The following is a 25368-nucleotide window of genomic DNA, read 5'->3' on the forward strand; positions in this document are numbered from 1 at the left end:
GGTATCCGCTCTCTTTGACCTTAGTAAATCAAAAGCAGACAGGTCACAACTTTAACTTATTTCGCTGGATACCAATCCACCGACACAGAGAACTGTATAAAACACATGCATAAAACATAACCCAGCTCTGGTCCCCACCATCTGACTTGGTTTAACCCCCTGGTTTTTGTATTTTAATGGTGCTGAATTTAGACCTGTCATTTTGGTTTCTTTTTGTGTCTGTTGAATATATTTGGCCAGAGTTTGTTCTCTACATTTCCAATAAGGTCAGTAAGTAACTCAGTGTTTACACAGATGTTTCACAGAGAAGAATCTGTCATTAATATTTAAATTGCATAAGTGTGTCTGCCACAGAATGTGTGTATTTTTAGCTGCATAGGTACAGGTATATAGAGGCATATTGATCTACATATATATATATATAGAAAGAGAGAGAGAGAGAGATTGATCTGCATATATATATATATAAAATACATACACATATATATATATATACACAATATGAATATAAAGACACACAGGTGCACAGATTTGCTTATAATATTTGAGGTAAAATATCAGATTTCAAGAACTATATATGCATATACCTACTCTATAGATATATGGAGGTACTTTGGAAAGCATCCTTCTCCTTATCACATAGGGTTGCTATTATTTATTATCAATCATCATATGGTGATAAGATATTGCTTCTGTTCAAATAGGTGTAAATATCTCTCAGCAGCTCCAGGCTTTTGATTTAACAGGGAAGAGAGATGATTTTGGTGACAGTGTTAAGGGTCTGCTTTTTTGTTTGCCTGAAGTCAAGTGAAGCCTTGCACCAAGCAAATTTAATTGTTTTTACAAATTATTTTTGAATGATTATTCATAATAATAATTATTATTCATAATAATAATAATAACTGTTGTTGTTATTATTAGCATCAGAACAGGCTTTTTGCTACAGCAGTGCTTTAAAGGTGAAGGAGTAGTGGTGTGACTGAATACATCATATGTTTGCTTTCCAATGTGATGGCTTTGGAAAACCTGAAAGAAAAAAAAATAGTTGCAATTCCTTAACACAATTTGTTCAGGGTTTACCCCTTTATAGAATCATAGAATGTCCTGAGTAGGAATGGAACCATAAAGATCATCACATCCAACTCTTAACCCTGCACAGGACAGCCTCAGCAATCTCTCTGTGTGCCTGAGAGCATTCTCCAAATGCTTCCTGAGCTCTGTCAGCCTTGGTGCTGTGACCACTTTCCTGGGGAGCCTGTTCCAGTGCCCAGCCACACTCTGGGAGAAGAACTTTCTTCTAATATTCAACCTAAACCTCCCCTGACACAGCTTCAGCTGTTTCCTTGGTTCCCTATTTTGGGGTGACCCTGAAATCTCTGATCCCAAATTGCAGATATTTCAGAGAAATTGTGTCTAAAATGTAAGAGAAGTAGAGTCACCACACAGCCCTGTGAAATGCAATGAATTACCCCTAAACTTAATGGAATCAGAGGTTAAAATTAAATACTTTACCCTCATAATTTTTGCACAGAAATGTTCACCACAGAATCACAGAATGGTTTGGGTTGGAAGGAACCTTAAAAATCATCTCAGTCCAACTCCCCCGCTATGGGCAGGGATGCTTCTAAAGATAAATATATCAGGGCTATGTCTGTGCTGGTGAGGATTTGATTTACCTCTCATGGCTGGGTTGCCCTCATGCAAACCACTCTTAATCCTTCCTTTCTCACTCTTCCTCACTCCTCTCCCCACAAAGCCCCCACATCTTGGTTATAGAGCCCCTGACCCTGGCAATCCCACAGTGACCTGCATCAACACAGTCCTCGAAGGTTCATCACACCTCGTGCTTCGAAGAGAAGCTCGCTGCTAACAAACCGCTTGTAGTTACCAACTAAAGCAGTAGCCAAGATCTCAACTGGGTTTTTATTAAATGTGCTAAACTGTTTCCTCCTTCAAACATCACAGAAAAGCTCTGTTCTCACTTTTATCCTGCTAGCTCAGAAGTGCAGAGGGAAGAAAAGGTTTACACTGGGGTGAGACATTTGCAGCATGAAGGTCTTCGGTCCAGCCCTTGCTCCCAGCATTGTTTCTGTTACATGAAATAGCTGTTTAATGCAAAATAAAGAATCCTTTGAACAGGGCCTGGAGCCCACACCCACCTCATGTGATAAACTCATGAGTCACGTTGCTTCTTGCTCTTGCCTTCCCAGGGAACAGTTCATCCTTCCCTGCAGTTTGAAACTCCTATCCTTCAGCACTGCCATGGAGCTTTAACAGACCCAGTGAGGGTGGATGATGCTGAATTGATCGCTGAGCTAAAACTGATGGTTGCCAAGGTGCACGTGGCCTCCTGACCTAATTCTGTTTGTGATTTGCAGGCAGGATGTGCTCCTCTCTACTGCTACATACACTGCCTGCCTGCAGAAAGACTGATTTCCCTGAGCTGAATCCAACCAGGAAAAAAAAACTGCGTGGGAGAGAGAAATGTAGCCTCTCCCAGAAAGGATGGATCTTCTGGCAGCTCTTAATGCTGTTTATTAAACATGCCACAGAATTAAGCATTCTCAAAGTCATGAAATAAAGGTTGTTCAGGTGAAAATGATAAATGAACCCTGGTTTAAAGGCAAGAGGAGTATATCTTTAATATTTAAAGGCCAGACACCACAAGGTAGAGTAAATGGGAAAACTGTTAGGGAGAGGAAACAGATGGGAAATAGCCTGTATCAATACACCACCAATGGGGACAATCATGATTATTTCAGCTTTTCAAGGACAAAATAAATAACCCAATCAATGAAAAGCTTCACTAACAGAGAAGTTGGTAAAACACGACTGCTGCCTACACAGAGGTAGGGAGAGAGCATAACCCTGCACATCTGACATGGCTACAAAGGTCCTCAGCATTCCTCCATCTTCAACTGAATTTCAATTTTGATCCCTGTCTCACGGAAAATAGAATGGAAAGGGTGTAAACAGGGCAAACAAATACAGCTATAAATAATAAAAGGATAAAAAATGGTTCACAAGTAGGGGAGGTAAATAAGACACTTGTGTTGGTTTTGATTTTTGAAGAAAGAGCTGAATTGAGACATAATGGGTTTTAAAGGGAAAGTTGTTTAATTAACAAAAGAAAGCATTTTACATGTAATTAATCCATGGCATTTGGTGTCACATTCCATTACTGCAGCAAAATACCCAGGAATATGTAGGGATAAGTTGTGGATGCCCCATCCCTGGAAGTGTTCAAGAACAGGTTGGATGGGGCTTGGAGCAATCTGGGAAAGTAGAAGGTGTCCCTGCCCATGACAGGGGATGGAATGAGATGAGCTTTAAGGTCCCTTCTTACCCAAACCATTCCATGATTCTATAATTCTATGAAAAACTTCACTCACATAAGCACTGCTTGTGTCAAGTTGTACTTAAAGCAATCCCAACAGTTTGCAATTGGTTTCATTCACCAGCAAGTAGATTATTAGGATGAGTTCTTAATATTTACCTGAATTTCACAGTCCTTTTTTTTTTTTTTTTTCCCCTGTACCAGCAATATTAAAATTGTGCACATATCTTCTTTGGCTTTGCCTTACATGTTTTATTTAAAAAATGTCACTTATGTGTTGTTCAGTATGAAATTATCTCTTCCAAGTGCTGTGTGATGGTGTTCAAACCAGACCTTCTGTGGCATCTCCTTCATTACAGGCCCTTACAAACATGTTAGAGGATCAGCTCTGAGAAACAACATAGGTAGAGCTGATCCTGCCCTAGGGCTGGGGCATGGAAGAGGTGACCTTTTGAGGTCCCTTCCAGCCTTTGGAGTCTATGTTTCATTATTCTGATACAGCAAATTGCTGGGCCCCATTAAAATGATACAACACACATTTCTGGAGGTCCCAGGAGAGCTCATTAGAGTGAGGTGAGATTTTGGTTTAACCCTCTTTTTTTTTAATGTAGAAACCAACCAAAAAGTAACATGCAACCAACAAGACAGAAACACACAGATAAACAAATATCCCATATCTATTGGAATCAAACCACCTTAAAACCATCCACTTTGAGATCTCCTTCTGCAACATCTTACTCTGACTCCAGTTAGAATTTGGTCACTGGAGAAGATGAACCTGATGTTGAACAATGAGTAAGTTTCTAACTGAGATTAGAGTTTTACTTCTAGATTCTCTGTTTCAGTAAGATCCAATTCTGAAAACACGTTTTTAATTAGTCTAAGCTGCCTGTTCAAGTGAGCTAAGCCAGGCTGCCACACTCTGAGTAGATATTATACCTAGAATAACTGTGGCAAAATAATACAAGAGGCGATCTTTGAGCATCCACAGAGAAGTGGGGAGAGCTGGGGTGACCGTGGGGGCAGGAGAGTAAGTGGAGGGAGGGTGTGAGTCCACCACAAACTGTGTAGGCTGGGGAAATTATCATTACTGAAGTTCTACTATAATTGCACATTTAGAAGGCAAAAACAGAAATGTTTTATTATATTCACTGAGTGGTTTAAGTGTCGGCCGGAGGCAGAAATGAACCTCTTTACTGTAAGAGCTGACTGAGTTTAGTTTGGAGTTTAAAGCTGATCGTGTTTTATAAACTCGATTTTTTTTTTCCTAGACACTGATAAAAACTGTAGGGAGCACATCTCCAGCACTGCTCTGTACAGGGACTAGTTGGATAAAGACACAGAGATTAGGGAATGTGGGTCAAAAACAGAGAAAACAGTCCTGACTGCTTGGAAGACTCATTGCTGCAGGCACTCACTGCTAAGAGGTTATAGGGGACACATCATGAATTGATCATTTCTGGATTTGTCAGTTTGCAGCAAAATTTGTAGGGAAAGAGCAGTAACTCTTTGTGATTCAGAAAGTAAAACTGTACATGAACACTTAGAGTGGATAATGAAAAATTCAGGCACTGGAACAGGCTGTCCAGGGTGGAATCACCATCCCTGGAAGAGTACAAAAGACATGTGGATGTGGCACTTGGAAATAGAGATTACTGGTAGTTTTGGCAGTGCTGGGTTGATGGTTGGACTCAATGATCTTAGAGGTCTTTTCCAACCACAACAATTCTATGATTCTAAATATTAAAAAGTTGCTGCCTAATTTAAACCACCAGACATGTGTGCACATACATGTAGATATTTGTTTTGTTTCTCAGACTAAGCTCAGCTCAACTCACTGTTACCAGGTTTAGGTGACGCTGATTTCACAGAATGACAGAATCATAGAATCAGCCGGGTTGGAAAGTTTGTTTCATTCTCTTGCAGCTAATGAGACTGTTCATGATGTTAAACTTCCCACCAACAGGTAAGGTCCTATCTTCCAGTAGCCTCAGGCAGGGCTAACCAGTAATGAGATACCTATTTCCACCCCTCATTTTTATACATTTAAATGAGTACAGGTTTAAATTACAAAATCCAGAGTGGCTTTTCTCTCACCTGTTGGCAGTTATCCTTCCAGCCTTCAATCTTCCTTTTCTCATGCCCCATGTTTTAATTTTTCCCATTGTTCTATAATCTAAATGTGATAATATAGATGGACTACCTATAATTTTAATTTTAATATATATATATATTTTATATATATATCTATAAGCTTAATTATAAATTAGAGGATTTTGCCGTCTGTTATTGCATGTCAACCACAGAATTCCAGGATCCCACTGGAAGTTGCCAAATATCTAATCCCAGAGCTCTTCTTCATCCAACCCTTTTACATCACAGGATCACTCTTGGATATCAAGCTTCAGCATGCCCTGGCCTCCCACCTCTTCCCAGAATTTCTGTTCTCTGCTCTCCAAAATCAGTCACTTCTTTGTTCAGCAACAGAGGGGACCCTGTACCCAGAGAGTTTCAAACTCTGTAGTATATTGGATGACACATGGAGACTAAAAGTGAAAAATTATCCAGCCTAAAGTGGCTAAAATTTAACATTTCTAGCTAAGCTCTCAAACAAGACCCCAGAAGAACTAGGATCTCTTAGGCAAGACGGAGATCTTAGCTCTGCAATGACTGGACTCAAGCCCCAGGATCATTTATTTTCCTGAGACAGAGGAAGGACTCAGCTCATTTTCACTGTGCCTTCATTCCTTGTCCCACTGCCTGAGACGTGGCTACAAACCCAACTCTCAGCTGTCAGAGCCTCCTGAGCAGCTTTGACTTCACCCTTTGATTAAAGTCTTGCTTCCCTTGTGATAAATGTACCTGGTACTTGGTGGAAGGGGATGAGAACATTTTGGGGAAAAATTTGGATTGCTTATGAATTTCTCTGTCACAATTATCTCCTACTAATTATCTTCTCCCAATTTTAGTACACTGAAGAGGACTACTTTAACTTTGGGAAGCAATCCCAAGTGATCCCAGCAGACCTGAAATCCTCAGCTTCATTACTAATCCTGCATGAGGCTCTTTTCTTCCAGCAACAACTGCAAGATCAGGCCCCTGACTAATGAAATTGCAAATTTAAAATGAGAAATGGAAGATAAGAGTTGAAGAGCATAAGCCAAAACAGAAGGATATTACATTCAGGTGAAATGTGAAGTGAAATAAGAGGCTGTTTGAGAAGCAAGGACAAAGTGCTATCACAAATAGAGAAATTAAGGGAAGGGAAAAAATAAGAAAAAAGTGATGATGGGGAGAAACTAAACAAGGGGAAACCAGAAAGCTTTTCTCTGCTTCCAAATCCACTTCTTTTCATTTGTCAGAATGATTTCCATTGGTGTAAAGGTATGCAAGAGCCAAGCCTGGGAGATTCATTCCACCTCATTACAAGCACAATTAGACACCTCTGTCACATTACCTCAAATTTTCTAAAGTCATGGGCCATTCTTGGCAGAGTTTATGCCATTCAGACCATACAATTAGAAATATATCATTTGAATAATGAAGAGTCAAACTTACCTTTTAAGCATCTCCCATCATTTTGGAATAAGAATTCATGAGCATTCTAATTTCTCTTTGCAATATTATTCAGAACCCATTTTTGTTTTCTTATCAAAGCTATTTAAAATCATGAACTTCTCTGTGTGATAATTTGCTTTATAACACTTTTATTTCTCCTTTAAGGTTTTTATTATTAATGAGAATGCATTTTTTATAGCACAGAATACTGATATCTTTACTTATAGACAGTAGGAAAGTGTCATTTGATCATCTAATGACCTCTGGTGGATGAATCTAATTGACTCACAAACACAAAATGTTTCACTCTGGTTTTAACTTGTATTGATTGCATTACTACAGGGCTGTGCACAGACAGCTTCTCAGGGCTGCAGAAATATCCAGGCTTTAAAAATAATCCTATCCAAGCCCAGGAAGAAATGTCCCATGTCTCAAAGAACCTCGAGAGCTAAAACCAATAAAAATCTCTAATAATAAATACTCATCAGGTCTAACTTTGTCCAATTTTCTTCCTGTGATCCTATGGGGAATGGCTTTAAACTGAAAGAGAGTAGGTTATGATTAGGTATTAGGAAGAAATTCTTCCCTGTGAGGGTGGGGAGGCCCTGGCACAGGTTGCCCAGAGAAGCTGTGGCTGCCCCATCCCTGGAAGTGTCCAAGGCCAGGTTGGAGCAACCTGGGCTAGTGGAAGGTGTCCCTGCCCATGGCAGGGAGTTGGAGCTGGATGATCTTTAAGGTCCCTTCCAAACAAAAGCGTTCCATGATTCTGTGATCTCAAAGGCTCTTTTTCCTGTGCATTTGTTAGCAGATACCCAGGCAATGTGGTTGCTCCTCTTTTCCTTGTGTGCACACCTCTCAAGCTGTATTTTTACACCACACACTGCGTATCTCATCACCTCTCCACCTTTCCCTGAGAGAAACATTTGAAATACCTCTTTTCAAAACACAGTGAGTTAATTTCACGCAAATGAAGGGATACTTTTCCTGCAAACTCTAGTTCTCTCTGGTTCCCTTGGAAGGAAAAAAATTACAAAGCAAAGGGAAAGGTAGTTCAGTGGTGTTAAATCGTTATGTGAAACGTTTTAGAAGCTGAGGTACATGGACAATCAGTGAAAAAGTTAATGCACAAGTCTTAACCTGCAGATCAGCATGCAGAGAAATCATAAAATAATGCAATCACAGAATTGGGTTGGAAGGGACCTTATAGATCATCTCATTCCAACTCCCTGCCATGGGCAGGGACACCTTTCGCTGTCTCAGGTTGCTCCAAGCCCCATCCAACCTGGCTTTGAACACTTCCAGGGATGGGAACTCCACAGCTTCTCTGGTGAATAAGACCCTGCTTATAAGGCAAGCACTTGGACTCAGGTTTTAGGAGCTAAACATTAGGAGAATTAAAGCTCTGATGGGGAGTGTCTTCAGGTTTCTTCACAAGATTTTTGATCTCTAATTTGGGGAACACACAATGTGATCTTCTTTAAAACAGTGCAAAACTAGAGGAAAACCAGTGTGGATTTACACCAGTGTAATGGGAAATATATCCTGGACCATGGTTCTGTGGTTACATACAAGAGGGAGAGCAGGTTAACAGTGTGCATTAGTTACACCATGGGATAATAAGGAAACCCGTGGAAGATATCCTTGCAAAACTGCATTATGGAATGCATGAGCACTTATCACTAATGAACAGAAAACAAAGTAATGGAAAAAAGAGCAAAGCGAGGAAAAATCCTTTCCAGTTACACTTTGTTTGCTAAACATTTGAGGAGACTGTAGAAGCTTTTTGATCCTCTCAGGTATTCCTAAGTATTCCTTAAAAGTAATGCTATAAAAACATAACCATTAAAAAAAGAAAAAGGAAACAAAAAGAAAAATAAACAAAAAGCAAAACTCTGCTCCTGATTTGCATTTACAGCAAGATTTCCTTTTTTCATTCTGTCTGTCTGAGACTTCCTTTAAAGGGTTATAAAAATATATCACCTATTTTAATGTGGTTTTATTTTTAACTGCTAAAACATATCAAGTGGGACTATACCCAGCTCCTCCAGCAGTTATGTTCTTCCTTCTTCCCTTCTATATTTTCACCAAACACGTGTTGCTACCTGAATGTGAGCTGGGCTTACAAGGGGGGATTTCAGGGTACAGATGCTGTGTGTGTAACCTGGAGGGGTAACACCACAGATGGGTCTGAACAGCTTCCAGTGTCTTCTAGAGGGGTTCTTCACCTAATGCAGAGACTTTTTTATCAAGGACTCTGTATCCAAACCCCCTGTAGAATAACCAGAAGGGTGGGTGCCTGTTCTTCCAGCTCTGCTGTTAAAGGTCTCGGATGTGATTTCCACCTCACTTTAAACCCCAGTGTAAACCTCGAGTTATCAGATGGAACAGCAAAGGCAGCGGAGGTTTGTACTCTCCCTGTGCTGCACTCTCCCCTTATACTCTGAATTTTTTATAGTCATTCTACAAAATGAGCCTAATTCTGGCTATATCTGTCTCAAAGCAGATGGACATCCTGCACAGAGCAAATCTTTCCCTTGTCTGAATGACTTGTCTCCCCCTCTCCTCTGTTCCTTGTTTTTATTCCCGCACGCAACCCTGGCACCAGCATAAGGCTCTCTTGGAGAGAAAACAAAATCCTTTAACAATTCCACCAACCTAGAAGCCTCACTGGGGAGGAAATGGGAAACCTCTTCCCCTCCACTCTTGCTACCAGCAGCTGAATCAATGGAGGTCATTATATTCCTTGCCCAAGAAGTCAAGGGGTCAGGAAAGAGCAGCTTTGTTGAGCAGTTGCTCCAGCCCGATATTATGGATTTGAACAATGAAAACAGAGCTGAATTGTGAGAACCCATGTGAGATTATTTAAGGCAAGATAAAGTCATTTTGATCATTGCCATTGCAAGTGGGTTTTGGATCGTGAAGGGCTTCCCTTTAGTTGGAGCTCTGGATAGGATTAGGGTGCTGTTCAGGGTAGGAGGAAGGAGCAGAAGACATGCTGAGACACAGCTGCCTCAGCTCTAGGCAATGAAAATTTATCTCCAAGGGAGTAGATGGATCACCAGGTAACACTGTTTGGATTCCTCAAGCAGTCTCCTCACACCAAGGACCAGACTGAGATGATAAAGGGACTTTAGATAAGGTTTTTACCAACTCCAGGAAACTTCTGACTTGTCATGGGGAAATGGTGATGCCTTCAGTCAGGGCAGCGACTCTTGGGGCATTGGGAGAGTCAGCTGGTGTTTCCTTTTGTTCCTTTAATTATCTGCCTTGTTTTCCCAGGCTGAGACACCAGCTACTCCTGCAGCACAGGACCTGCTCCTCTCAGAGGTTCACCTCTGTCCTAGTACCACTCCTGGACAGCTGAATTGCTTGGATTGAGTTGTCCAGTATTAAGTCATTCAGTTTTTCTCTCCTTCCTTCTTTTCTTCCTTCCTCGCTTCCTCTCTCCCTCCCTCCCTCCCTTCCTTCTCTTCCTTCCCTTCTTTCCTTTCCTCCTTCTCTTCCCTTCCTTCCCTTCTTTTAATTCTATCTTTGGTTTATACTAAAACCAACTTAAATTCCAAGCCAGAAAAATAATTTCTAGTAAAAGGGAGATATTTCCCCCTCCCTTTCTTTTTAGAAGCCTCAGCTCTGGACATTTAGTAAATTTTTTGGGTCTCACCAATTGCAGCTGGAGAGGTGAGCATGTTGGAAACAATCTCCTCAGGAATAGCTCCAGTTTGAGCCATCGGCATTTTCAAATAATAATAAAAACGAAAAACATTTCCTCAATAATTCCAAGCCTCCCCTCATCAGGATTCCTTTGACTTGCTTCCAGAGTTGGTGGGAAGTAACATGATCTAATGACAAAATATTTGAGCTTACTGATGCTTGAGTTTTTCTCTTCATCTGGAAAACAAGCGAATGTGCTTTCATAACTCTTTTTTGTGGAGGATGCAGAGGAAGGCACACCTGGATTCATCTCACATTTCTTTCAGTACCAAACAACAGCGACCTTCACCATGGAACCCATGTTGGTGCCTCTTATCTCTCTCCACTTGCCATCTTTTGAGTTATTACATTTCCCTTTAATATGTCCCACGAAGATGTCCAAAATGAAGTTATCTGTCCAAACCCAGGACAGCAGGAAGGATGCACCTTCCTCCTCAGACACAGAGCAGCAGCTTGTCCCGAGCAGAACTTGGGTGTGTGACCACAACCTGTGGCAGATGACAGGCAAGGCATGGAGGAGCACACCCTGCTTTCAATTTTGGCCGTGGCAGGTCTGGTCATATGTCAAACCCCTGTGTCAACGTGAGCCCAAAAAGTTTGAAGAGGTCGAAGCCATTTTCTACATGACTTGGAGGAAGTTGCCCTGATTTCATTAAAGTGGTGATAAACTCATGGGGGGAAAAACAAATTGTGATGGAGTTGATTGTTGGTATCTTACCAATATTCAGTTTTCTAAAAGGGGACTGTAAATTGGTTACAAGTACCTAAAATTATTTTGAAGCTCTGGACAGATTTTTTTTTTCTGTGAGGTATTCAAGCACCCAAAATTGGAATTTAGGCACTGAGGTACTTCTGAAAATCCCAATAGATCTCTGATTTGTGTCTTTAGGCATCTCATTACTTTTAAAAATGTTGTCCCTGGTGCCAGGGAGAATTGGAGCTTTTACATAACTCTGGTGCACAAAATGTGCAAAAGTTAGAGGAATTTCATTGTATTGAAGGGATAAAAGCATAAAAGTTGAAAGATATCAGCTGTCAATTTAATCTCAATCACAAAACAACACCACAGTCACCCGTTTTTTGTTTCTTTGTTTTACTTTCTAAAATTCCTGTAATTATATGCAAGTACCTATTACGCTGGAAATTGGTTCTCTTAGACAAAGAATCTGATTTTTTTTTTTAACTGTACCAAATATGCAATTGAAAAAAAAGTGAGCAGTTGGAGTGTGGAGAAAAATGAGGCTACATCTGTAGAATTTTGTTCTGCTTTTAGTATCAAATCACCAAACCCATTACATTATTTATCCTACAGGCTTGTGCTGCAAACACTGAATACAATTCATACCCTAGGAAAAGAAATGTGTGCTTTTTAATTGCCCCTGATTTGAACAACCATTAATTTCATTAGTCCCTCATTTTTAAAATTTTTTTCTTTTTTATTTAATATGGGAAAGTAAACCAGTTTATTTTAAAACATGGCTATAAACCACTGATTTTTTAAAATCCTAAAAACTGTGCATTGCACTATACATATGCTTATGCATATTCAAATACCCGCCCACATATAAACCAAAACTGTATAATTTATATTAGAAACATCAATGTGCACAAACAGAAAAATATTTTCTTCCCTATCACTGTAGCATCCAAATCTTTAAAAACAGGAGTTTGTATGAATCAAGGGCTTTCGAAAAAATAACTCCCAGTGAAGTCATACTTCTGTCCTGTGTTTGAAACCTCCTGGGTTTGTCATAGGCTATAATTCAAACTACTGAGTTGTAAAATTAATCTTCTTCTTGCAGTGATTTTTGTTTGTTTTAGTGCTGCTTTATTTCGCCAATTGAGAAACTCTGAGCAGGAGGGGGATAAGTTTCATGTGCATTTGTGGGATGGAAGGGGGAGACTTATTTTAAGCAGATCATGCATTTCTTTCCCATTAACTCCAAGTTCCATTTCACAGGAAAATTTCCTCATTTCTATAATATTATTGTGCCATATTCAGAACCCTTAAACCCTGTATTTAGGAGCAAACTGTCAAGGCAGGAAATATCTTCTTTAATTTTTGGATGGCTTTGTGTGTGTTACCGGTGCGTGAGGATGCTGGGCTGTCCCCCTGTGGTTACATCTCCTCCTTGTTATCTACAAGTAAACTTTAACCTGTGTATATTTTGGAAAGACACATGTATTCCCAGGCAGGCACACTGAAAGAGAGGGAGAAAACTCACTGGTGATGGCTGGGAATGATGACAACTGAATTATTTAGCTGATCTCAGCCACTTCAGGGGCTGATCCTACACAAAGCAGCTTGGCCCTTGCTGTCAGCAGAGCCTAAGTTAAGTGTTGTCCCAAAAACTGCTCATTTCAGCTTTTCCCATGGTGTTGGAACACTTCAGAATTTCCCTCCTTTGCAGAAGATTCTCCTCATTTGAGATTCCCCATTTGAGTTTAATTTGAGATCCTCATTTGAGATTCCCTGTAGCCAAAACATTAGATGCCAATGGTGTCTGTCAGATCCACACAATTCCTCTTGAGGAGTTGCTCCAGCCTGATATCATGAATTTGAACAATGAAAACAGAGCTGAATTGTGAGAACCCATGTGAGATTATTTAAGGCAAGATAAAGCATTTTGTAGCAAAGCAAAACAACAACAACAACAACAACAACAACAGGTGGAGTCTTTTGGATATTTTACCCTGATTTCATCTCACTCAGATAATCCAACCCTCTCAAGATGTTTATTTTGTTTTCACACAGCAGTGCATTTGCCCAGGATTTTAGGTAATGTGGAAGTTATTGGTGGGGTAAAAATAGCTTGTCCAGAGACGTGAGCTTTGTCCTTTGTCCTCTCAAGGACTTAAATCTGGGGGGCAGAGGGGGGGGGGGTTGGAAAAGGAGAGGGAGAGGAAAAGAAAAAAATAAAAGGTTAGTGTTTTCTGTCCATTAAAGAGAGTATTCTGCTCAGAAACCGAATTGGTCATGCATTCTTCCCGTGTTTCCTGGCAGAGGGGAGACTGACTGCAGCACCTGCCTTCCCGCTCAGTCCGCTCCCTCCCCGCTGGATCTGTCACTTATTACCCCCCTCGCTCACGGGACCCAGGGAGCTTTGAGACGCCGATTTTCCTTAGTTAGCTCCATATGAAATTCCTCCTGGAGCATAGCTGGAAGTTGTTGGTCTTTTTTTTTTTNTAGCTGGAAGTTGTTGGTCTTTTTTTTTTTATTATTTCCCTTTTTCTTTCTTTTTTTTCCCTACTATTTTTTTTCCTTCCTCTTTTTTTTTTCTTTTTTTTTTTTTTTTTTTTTTTTTTTTTTTTTTCAGGACCAAACTGCTGGTGCTGAGGGGAGGGTCTGGATACCAGACAATTTTGATGAGGGTGAATGGACAATGCTCTGTTTTATTCTTATCCCTCACATTTTCCCTCCAGCAAATGCCATCAAAAATCGTAAAAAGAGTCTTCTCCTGTTGCTGAAGAGCTACTTTCACACTTTTTTTTTTTTTAAATCCATTAAAAAATTCTCCTCACTAGTTTCCGTTTAACATTTTGGATTACCCAGTTTTCATGCTTCTTCCTCATATTTATCTCCAGTTCTTTATGTCTCAGCTCAGTCATTGCATCTAGGCAGGGAAAGGTTCACCAAACAATCCAGTTTCTCACACAGGAAAAGACAATTCCACTAAAAATTATATTTCTCTAATTTGGTCCCAAATTTAGGGACAAAAAAAAAACAACAGGTGGTTAATACCAAAAATTTCTGAAAAACCTCACCTTTTCATTAACTCAGTGACAGAATTATTTTTAAAAAGCCAAATTATTTTCTACACAATGGATGAACAAAGAGTTTCCACCTCAAAATGGAAGTGTTTCTTTTTCTGTTAATTTCCTTACTGAATTTTTTTCAAACTGAAAAAGGTAGTTCCTAAAGTAATTTCTAGAAAAGATTCTTTTATTTATAACCCCTTAAGGTTGTTTTGTTTTGTTTTCTTTCGGTGTCATGTAGAAACACTTTCTTGGGATCAAATCCATCTCCCAAGCACCTCACCTGTGAATGGTCCAGGGCCATCTAGGAGAAAGATGAAAGGTTTCAGGTGGCTGCAGCGTCCCATTTTTCCCATGTCACTACTCATATCTAAGACAGTTTTTGGGGAAGCAGGATGTGAAATCTACAGGTGATGTGGGTTAAGTGATGTGGATTGACATGGTTGCAATCCACCAACAAAACAAGACTGCTCTGACCATGTCTCAGTTCCTACTCCTGCTAAAGTCACTCACCCTTTCTCTGCCCCAGATTCTGCTCATGGCAAGAGAAGGAGATAATCAACGTCCTAGCAGAGGCAGGTGAGGTTATGCATGTTTAAGGACCACTTGTGGAAAAGAAAAATACATTTTATTTTCATCCTCTGAAGGATGAAAATTATTTTAATTTCAGTGGTCTTGTAAAACTGAAAGGAGAGAAACCTCTTCACATTAGTTTTGATGGCACATTTTTATTTTGCTTTTTCTAGAAACAAAGGACATTTTGACCTGTTTAAAATACAATTCATTTTCTTAAATATGTCAGAAACTCAGCTTGTTTTTTCTTTATGACTGAAAGAAGTGGTTATGGAAAGTGCAGTAAAATAAGATTGCACTTTGGAGAGCAATGAATCTGTATTCCTAATAAAATATATGTGAAAAGACAAATTTATGTCATTCTTATGATTTGTGTGAACTAACAAAATGCTTTGGACACTGTTGGCTGAAGAGGACTGGAGGAATATCACATGGTGTCTCATTGGAAAAGAGCTGAAGGCTTTCAACTGTTTGTTTGCTGGGAGAAACAGGGGAACTGAAAGCTGACTGCAGGTGGGTCCCATTAACCCTGGAATAACACATGTCAACAAGCTGCAGTTTTGGGAATTTTTAAATATCCACCCAGTGTCTCCAGTGTATTTTTCCACTCTGCTTTGAATACGTGTGCTGTAGATTTGTCTCCTGGGCAGTGTAAACAGATAAGGAGATGGATTCACTCTATATCCAGGTGTCACATTCTCTTCCACCACAAAATTCCCGAGTCTCTGGCAGGCTCATATTGAGTGAAAAAAAAAAAAAAAGAAAACACTTAAAACATTAATTAAGGTGACTTAAGAAGAAAACATGTTTGCATTGTCCTCTGGAATATCCATCTTCAGGGGTCACCTGTGGCCTTTTATCTGTATTTCCGTGGTTGATTTTTTTCCCAATAAAACAGTGCGTGCACACACACCACCAACCCCACCAATGTCACTGAATTTTTGTGTGCTTGAGGGGCACTTTCCCTGATGAGATCCAGTTGTGTCCATTTTGGTGCTGCCAAGCCCTTGGCAATCTCTTTAGATTAATGAAAGGTGCTCCTTGTAACCAAATCCCCTTTCCTGGGGGTAAGCCATTCTCCACCTTCAGAACCATCTCCAGGAACACGCAAGGCTGAAAGATAGACGGTTCTTAAATATTTTCATCCTGCTCAGATTGATATCTCTGAACAGATGTTAATTATAAGGAAAGCAATAGTTGAAATGCAGATGGTATAGAAAATGTCTGTGTAGATTCAATCTGTGTTGCTTTTTATAATACCCAACACTGTTTCCATTCAAACACTGGGTCTGTAGGAATACACTGCAAGGTTTTAAACAGAACACCCCTACCCCCTTGTGGCATAATGGCATTTCTGGAATGGAAATAAACCTGTATAAAAATTGCTTCTTCTGGTTATCAAAAACACCTTAATCGGGTGATGAAGCGACCCTGGAGAGCTGTTCCCTTCCCTGCTTACACTGAGCTCTCCAGGGCTCAGCCCAGCTATTCATGCATCCTACAGTGGGAACTCAAACCTTTGCTAAAGAAATCAAAGAAGACCAAAGCTGAAAATTCTTCTTCTTTTCTTTTCTTTTTTTTTTTTTTTTTTTTTTTTTTGCTTATGTCTCCTCATTTATTTTCCTTTCTGTTGAGCTTTAAATGTCAGTCCTTGCTGCTGAACCGGCTCAGCTCTTGCTCATGTATTTTTCAGAGGGTTACGGTGCATTTTGTTTCCAGGGCATGGCATGTGGTGGAAGGTTGGTTCAAGACGAACTCAGATGGGTGATATTTTCACACACAGCAAGGTCACAGTGAGCAGTAAAAGTCATCTCAAACAGATTTCAGCACAGATGCCCAAATTGGCCAGATCAGAGTACTCCTCCCTCACGCAATGGTAGAGTCGCTTTATCTGCTGGGGAGTGAAGCAGGACTGTTACTCCAGTAATAGTTACATTAATAGGATAAACATTATGGAGTAGAGAGTCTGTTAAACATGAACACCTATCTCAAATTTGATCAAAAATTTTCATTCTCTTGACTATATTAAATAAACTAATGGAGGGAATGGTTTTTAGAGCTTAAACCCAGATAGAGTTATTTTTCTTTTGTCCACACAAATAGTTCGAAACGTCCATTGTCAAGGCTGAACTTTCAATAGTGACAACTACTGTAGGACACCTTCCTGCCTTGTTTTTGATTTTAAAGAGGTCAATTTTGACTTTTAGATCAATGTAAATCCATATTTAGTCAGCTACAGGGGAAACTGTGGATGAGTCCTTTGAACTTTTGGATATGATCACTCAAAACTCTCTAACTCAGAACATTCAGATGCTCTGCTACAATATTTCTATATCAAAGAATTTGTGGCTTGTGCCTTTTAAAAAAAAAAAAAAGAAAAAAGTAAGCATCACCTAATATGTATGTGGCACTAATGAAAATCTGGAATTAATTTTAAAAGGCACAAGAGACTAATCTTAGCAGGTCTGATTCCTTTCCAGATTTTGAGGTACATATGAGTTTGGTGTCTTCCAAAACCTTCCTGTCCAAAGCATCATAGAAGCTCAGTCACGTTTTATACAAGAGTAAGTTGTTTAGCTTTTTCACTTGCAAATAAAAGATTGAGGGCATCATTTTTACATGGGTGACATTACAGGTTCAGAAACCACAAGGCAAATCAAACGTACCTGGAATCTACTCCTCTAGTAAGGGTCATGTTTTTTAAAATGATCTCCTGCTTTTTGAGGCTTGACTCCTAAGAATGCTTGAACTTCAAGTATTTCAGTCTACCTACCATTCTCAAGGACTTTTTTGAAGAAGGATGATTTTTGATTTTGCACTGAGTCTGTTTACACAAGTTACAGCAGTTGTGTGCAGTGCTTTGCATCCCTGTCCATGGATGAGGGGTTGGAACGAGATGATCTTCAAAGTCCCTTCCAGCCAAAATGATTCTGTGATTCTCTGATTCTACTTTGCCCCCCTGCACATGGCTCAGAGGAATTGATATGAACAGCAACTTTGACTTCTTCATCTTTCCACTTTTTTTAATGTCCAAGAGTTAAGAATAAATTTAACAGAAATGTCCTCCTATTCTTAGAGAATAAAGTATGTATCAAAACATTAGCTGAGACATTATTCTTTCCTATCTTACTAACTAACCCCTGGCTGTCATTTTTGGACACTTTCAGTCATGTAATTAAAGCATTAGCTATATTTTTTCCCCTTTCTTTATAAATTACCCAAAGCACATCCCGTTCTTCTTTCTAAAAAACTATCTGAAATTTGAATTAGAGAAAAAACTGATTTTTCTCTTTATAAAGATTATGTTGGGATTGATGTTTAGGCAGGTAAAGGAGTGTTTTTTTCCCAAATGTGGATACAAAAAATGATCACATATAGTGATCTAACAATTAAGCATATTTGTGGTTTTCTTCAGAGGGGATTTACTGAAAATTGAGCAAACTGTGTAATTAAGATGTGGTCATGTCTCCAAGACAACTTTCTCAAGTTATTCTACCTGCCCTATGCTGCACAGCTCTGCCCTTCCAAGGTGGAATCACTCTGACTTCTGCTGCACCTGTGGCTGGACTTGGTGGCTTCAGACACACAAATCCTTATTAAAAAAATCCCTTCAGAGAGCAAAGTCCCATTTGTTAAAGTCCCTGGCCTTACCTGTCTAATCCCTGAGATTTTTGGTAGAATCACAGAATCACAGTATAGGTCATGTTGGAAGGGAACTTAAAGCTCATCTCATTCCACCCCCTGCCACGGGCAGGGACACCTTCCACTATCCCAGATTGCTCAAAGCCTCATCCAACCTGGCCTTGGACATTTCCAGGGATGGGGCAGCCACAGCTTCTCTGGGCAACCTGTGCAAGGGCCTCACCACCCTCACAATAAAGAACTGTAAACTCAGGTAACTTCATTTTTCTGGTGTTTACTGCTCAGCATCTCAGCAGCCAAAACAGGGACCAGAGCCTTGTGCTTGCAGCTTAGATGGACGGTTTTATTTCCTCAAACTCAGTGCAATGAATGGTTAAAGGAAATAGCCTAAAGTCAGGCTTTGCTAGTCTTTAAATCCTCATGAAGCAGGCAACACAAACCCAGTTTTTTAATCCATTTTCAGAAAGAGAAAAGTGTTAATTTCATGCAATAATTTATTTGGATCTGGTTAATGAGTCCCTGTTCGAAGCATTACACTTCACTGTTACCCAGCTGCTTCAGAGGTGACTAAATTGCAGTGATAGATGACTTGGTATTTTAATAGATTAGTTTAAAAAGCTTTCCATTTCTTTTAGCATGAAAGATGAGAAGGTAAAGTGGCAGATTCTTCTCTGCTGCTTGTTGAGGAAGCTGGTTCAGTGACGAGGATGTAGGTGAACCAAATATTTCTAACATTTTTTGAGAACATGTCTCCCACTGATTTAAAAAACCTCTCTGGGGTAGTTTCTTAAACTAAACTCAGTGATAGTTTGCAACAGTTAAGATCTATTAGATCCAGAAGACACAATAACATTTATTAAAATGATGAGCTTCGTGCTGGTTCTATTTATAAAGTTTAAACATAATTTTCCCAAATTAACCTGCCCCCCTTTTTAGCAACACCGAAGCATTTAATAACAGAGATAATGAATGAGAAATTCTTTTGAAGCAGTCACAGGAATGTTCATATCAGTTATTTTGACATGTAAATAGCAGCTCCTATTCCTTCTCATTCTCTGTGTGACCTGCATCCATGTTCCTCTGAAGTTGTGGAAGAGCCATGAGAAGAGATACAAAAAGATTTCATACAGTGCTTCTGCCTCTGTTTTTGCTGGGAAGGCTCTACCCAGAGACAGGACAAGAAGAAATAGCCTCAAGTCACATCAGGGGAGGTTTAGATTGGATACTAGGAGCAATCTCTTCACCAAAATAGTGATAAGGGTCTGGAACAGGATTCCTAGGGCAGTGATGGAGTCTCCTTCACTGGAGGTGTAGATGTGGCACTAGTGGACATGGTTTAGTGGTGCTTGCAGTGCTGGAGGGAATGGTTGGGCAGGATGATCTTTTCAGGACATAAACCAGCTTCTAGTTCAGTAGTTTTAAAACACTGAGGCAGGACAGTGATAAAGGATATATGTAGAAAGCACTGTTCACATAGCAGTATGTACTTGCACGTATATATGAGATATATATATCATATATATATGCATGTATAATCAGAATAAATGCTAATATGGGCTCTAAATCATTAAGAAGATGGTAGAAGAAAGGACAGATTTGAGAAGAGATACAGGAAAAAGCCAAATATGGATGTTGAAGGGGGAAGAAAAGGAGTAGAAAGAAAACTTGAAGAGGCAGAAAGAAAGCTTCAAGATCTGGAGAAACGGGAAAACAAGGAGGTGACAACTAGGTAGATGAGCATGAGGAGAAAAGAGCAGTAGTTCTTGGAGGGAAAGTTACTGGGAAAGAAAAAGAGCAGCAGGGATATGGTGTGGAGGCAGGGGCATAGGGGTAGGAGATGGGGAAGTAAGAGTAGGCAGGGTTGGAAATGCAGAGGGAGATGCAGGTGTGGAGAAAGAAGCAAGATCCATGCCAGGGGAACAGTTCATGAAAGATAAGGAAGAAGAAGCTATAGAGATAGCAGCAATGAGGCTTCCTTTGGGAAAAATGGGACTTCTCATGGTGGCTGATCACAGTTTTGTCTCTCTCCTTCTCTGAAATGTCCAATTTAGGCTGAAGTTTGGCAACAGATACAGAGAAGACAGACATTGCTATTATTCACTGTATCATAACGATAAACTTTGCAAATTCAGAGCTGTCTCTTCAAGCAAAGCAATATTCAAAAAGTTTCTCATCTAATTCAAACATGGTGCCAAGAATGGCAATGAAGAAACAATCTCCTCAAGGAGATTAGGATAGGATAGGATAGGATAGGATAGGATAGGATAGGATAGGATAGGATAGGATAGGATAGGATAGGATAGACCTGCAGGTCCTAAAATCAAGTCCTTCTGCAACTGAACCAGATGATCATTATAGGTTTGTCCTGTCCTATCCTATCCTGTCCTTAGTAAAATATATGATTAATTTATTATATACTATTGCATTTTTTCTTTGCAAATAAATAAATAAATAGGTACTTTCTTTTGTTTAATACAGACCTGCAAAGAAAAAAAATAGGCAGGATAAGTGTGTCCAGAGAAGGCAAAAGAGGAGGGCTGTGCAAAGCAGAGGAAGGGAAAGGGGTAGCCATAGAACTAAATTAACAATAGAAAAAAAAGGGTTTTAAAAGGTTTAGGAATGGGTGTATTGTCCAGAAAGACTTTAACCCCAGTTAAAAGTCTTCACATTGGAAGAGATGGGAAAAAGGCTGCTGTAGCTAATAAGGAGAATAGAAACTTTGCCACATGGGAAGCAACAAGGAGAGCAGGACTGCACTAGTTTTGCAAAAAAGGCTTTGAAGGAGTAAATTCACAGAGGAGAGAAGAGAATAAGAAGGGAGGGGGAGAGAAAAGCTATTTAAACAAATGGACAAAGCTGCCAGAGGAACAACTGCCTACAAACAAACAAACAATCATTTTAGGTTGGAAATAGGGTTTCCAACCACCAAAGAAAGGAAACTCTGGAACAGCATTTCAGTAAGACTGCTAGGACACAGCAAATGTAGCCAAAGATGGGACTTGAAGTTAACTCTAAAAGGCACCATATGATCTTCTTACTTGAGTGTTAAAGGGTGAGTTAGACTCAGTGATCCCAGCAGTCCATTCCAACTCTATGTTCTTTTTATTTACACTTCTTCTGTCCTGACAGACAAAATAGCAGCTTGTGAATACACATAATTTTGTCAAAAGGAACCAAATGCATCATTCAAAGGAACTAAATGCATGAGTCAAAGTCACCCTGAGGTGGTTTTAACTTGAGCAACTAACTTTTGAAGGGCCCAGCTCTTCTCTTGTGGTTGTGGAATCCTTGCTGACATCCTTAGGAGGCCCATGTGTGGACAGATTGCTGAATGTGAAGCAGAAATTGGCAGAATGGATCAGAGAAGAGAATATAGCCCTCAGCAAATCTCTTTGCATCTTGCTGACCTTGGCAAATATACAGCTATTTTTCCCAAGTAAGATAAGATGCTTTTTAACCATCTTCTCCAGCAAATAGAGCACAAAGATGGGAATATATCTTCAGAGACTTCCAATCTTCTCATTGCTTGCACATATTTATAGAATATTTTCATTTAAGACAACACAGGAAAAACTATAGATTCTATTCTCGGCTCTGGGTGGCCTTAAGTAAAATATTAAGTGATGCAAATCTTGGAAAGGACAAGCAGGGTCAGTGTTCAGCTGGGAAAAACTGATGGTGAACATGGCCAGAGTTGATAGTTGAGACAGTAGTTACAGAGCAAGGCTGCAGGATCTGCAGGAAGGTTTGGGAAGGTGGTCCCAGAGTCATAATGTGGAATTCTGGAGAGTAAATTAGGTCAGTGGAAACTGCCACACAGAGTCCCCTGGCAACAGCCAGAGAAAGGGAAAGTGCTGTGAGAAGCTGATACACTTCTAAAGAAAACCAAAAAATGCTCTGGAATAAATGCTCTGTTTGTGCAGGAAGAGCAAGAACCTCATCAGGTCTGCTTGGTTAATCAAGGAACTTCTTGATGAACTAAAATGCTGGAAGGGAGCAAACACAAAGCTAAAATGAGGAAGAAAAACAAAGGAGGAGCATCAAAGCTTTGCTTGGGCTCTTAGGGATGAAAGGAAAGACCAAAGCCCAGCTGGCAGCAAGACAGAGAAGAAGAATAATAGCAGCAAGAAGGGAATCCAGTGGCAGAAGGAAGTTCAGGGATAATACAGACCTACCACTGGATGCAGGAGATAACCTTTTTTGTTATCAGCAGTGTGGAACAGGCTGAAGTGCATGAGGACTTCTCTGTATCAGTTTTCAAGATTGCTGCAGACCTTTGTGTGTGCTGACATAACTTGGTAGGGAGAGGGGCAGCCAAGAGTGAGGAAGGAACAGACAAGGCACTACTCAAAGGATTTTGTTGCTATGAAATCCATGGGATCAGGTAGGATGCTCTGAAGGATACCAAAAATGTCAGCTGATGGGGCTGGGTGAGGCCTCTGTCTGTAATTTAAGAAAAATTGTGGCTATTGAGGGGAGATGTTGGTGACTGGAAGAGACTAATTTTTTTTCCCATCCTCAAGAAAGGCACAAAGGAGGAGCCAAAGAACTACCAGCCAGTCAGGGCTGTCAGGCTGTGGGTGGATATGAGTTCTTCTGCCTGTTACACAGGGATGGGATGCCTGGGAATGCTTCAAAGCTGCACCAAGAGAGGTTTAGACCAGAAAATATATCTTTACCAAGAGAGAGGTCAAACACTGGAACAGGCTTCCTGGAGAGGTGATCCATGTCTCAAGAGTGTCAGTGTTTGGAAAAGGATATTAGCAACATGCTTTAATTTTTGGTCAGCCTTGAAGTGGTCAGGCAGCTGGACTGGATAATCACTGCAGGTCCCTTTCAACTGAAATATTCTATTCTATCTCATCTAATCCTATTCATCTGTTGAGGCCAAATCTGGAATATTATGTCCAGTTTGGTGCTCCAGTTCAAGATGTGCACGGAGAAACTAAATTATGAGGGGTTTAGAGAAAGTGACCTACAAGGAGACTTTGCAGAGGCACCTCTTTCTTAGAAAGGTAAAAAGGAGTCTAAAGGGTAATATCATAACAACCCAAATGAACTGGACATACAACTACCTACACAACAGACTAAACCATTTCTCAATTGCCTATAGACACAACAGTCAAGACCATAGATTGCACCTTGAAAGGTTCAGATTGGATATCAGGAAAATGTTTTTACTGCAAGATTGTCCAGCACTGGAATCATGGCCCATAGAGGCTCCATCCTAGGAAGATTTTAAGTCTTGTCTGGAAAAAACTCTCACTAAAAATGGTCTAATGTTAGTGACAATTTACTTCAGGTGGACCTCCAGACAATCCTTCCCCCTTCTTCTCTGTGATTATGGGATTCCTCTGCATTGGAATTTCTGTGCCTCCAAAATGGTGAAAAAGATTTCTTTGGAAAATATCTCAGTAGCTACTGACGGGAAAATAGAAGTAAGTGGGAAATACTATTGTTAAAATAACCAACTACTTGCATCAATATAGCTAAATTCAATACTGCTTTTCAATGCAATATATACTCGTATTATTTTCACCATAAATCATATTTTTAAAGAGAATGTTTCAGGATGAATGTTGAAAATTTAGACTTTAGGGATGCAAAGCATGTTATTTTAGCAATTTCAGTGATTTCAACCCCAGCAAACTGTAAATAGGGACGTTTTCCAAAATTTCAAAATAAGAGTAATTTAAAGAGCTCAATCCTAAATTTCCCTTACAGTCAGTAAAGAAAGAGATTCTGCAGTAAAGAAAAAGATTCATCTGACCTGTTTTAGGCATCTACTCTAAGCTGAGACGAATCACTTCCACCAGTGCCAATTGCTTTGCAATGACTATAAAAAGGAATCAAGGGTGACCAGCTCCTGTGGAGAAGTCTGCATTTAACTGCATGCATCTTACCCAAATAGAAGCATTCTAACCCAATAATAATATGAATTTTCATTTAAGTCATTATATTCGGCAAAGTATTGTTGAGTTTTATGGGATGTGATTCCTGCCATTTGCACTGTGACCCTCTGAAAACTGGACACTGTGCTGTTCCAAAGGCATTAAAATATGAAACCACCAAGATTTGGGAATGTCTGAGGTAATCACCATTCACACTCAACCACTGAATTAAAGCAGAAATTTAGGACAGCCATGCTGACCTTACTTTGAGCAAAGGATTGGCCCAGATGATTTCCGGAGATCCCTTCTAATCTAGATTATTCATTATTCCATGATCCTATGATTAATCTTTATGAATTTGGCTTAGTTTGTTTGGTTTTGGTTTTATAAGTCATTTGTGCTTCAAGCTTCCACAGCATCTCAATGCAGTGACTTATGCAGTGTAATGAGGTTTTACAGAAAACAAACAAAAACCTGGAAAAAAAATGAAAAAAAAAAAACACAAGAAGTGAAACCTTCTATTTCTTTTAAATCTGCTGTCTGATCATTTAATTAGACTTTTGCTCTCCCATCTCTCTACTGCACTGTGTCAAAAACGAGCTGAGTTGTACAGAATGCATTAATGTTCCTGGGATTGATTGTTATGAGGAAAGTTAATTGAGAATGATCTTCACAACCAAGAAAAATATTTAGCTTTCTGAACTTTCCTTGCATTGTATTCACAGAAAAGGACTAAATCTCAGCAATCACAAGAACAATAATAACAATAAAATAAGACAAAATAATTCCCCAAAACTGGTTTGGATCAATCAGAGTAGTTTACCACAATTTCACATTTTTTACAGTAAACACCATGGTTGAATGGATATTTCCAAATGAAACATGGAATTTTGCTTTAAA

The sequence above is a fragment of the Lepidothrix coronata genome, unplaced genomic scaffold (assembly GCF_001604755.1).
Source record: "Lepidothrix coronata isolate B3197 unplaced genomic scaffold, Lepidothrix_coronata-1.0 Scaffold39, whole genome shotgun sequence".
In the NCBI taxonomy this organism is placed as follows: domain Eukaryota; kingdom Metazoa; phylum Chordata; class Aves; order Passeriformes; family Pipridae; genus Lepidothrix; species Lepidothrix coronata.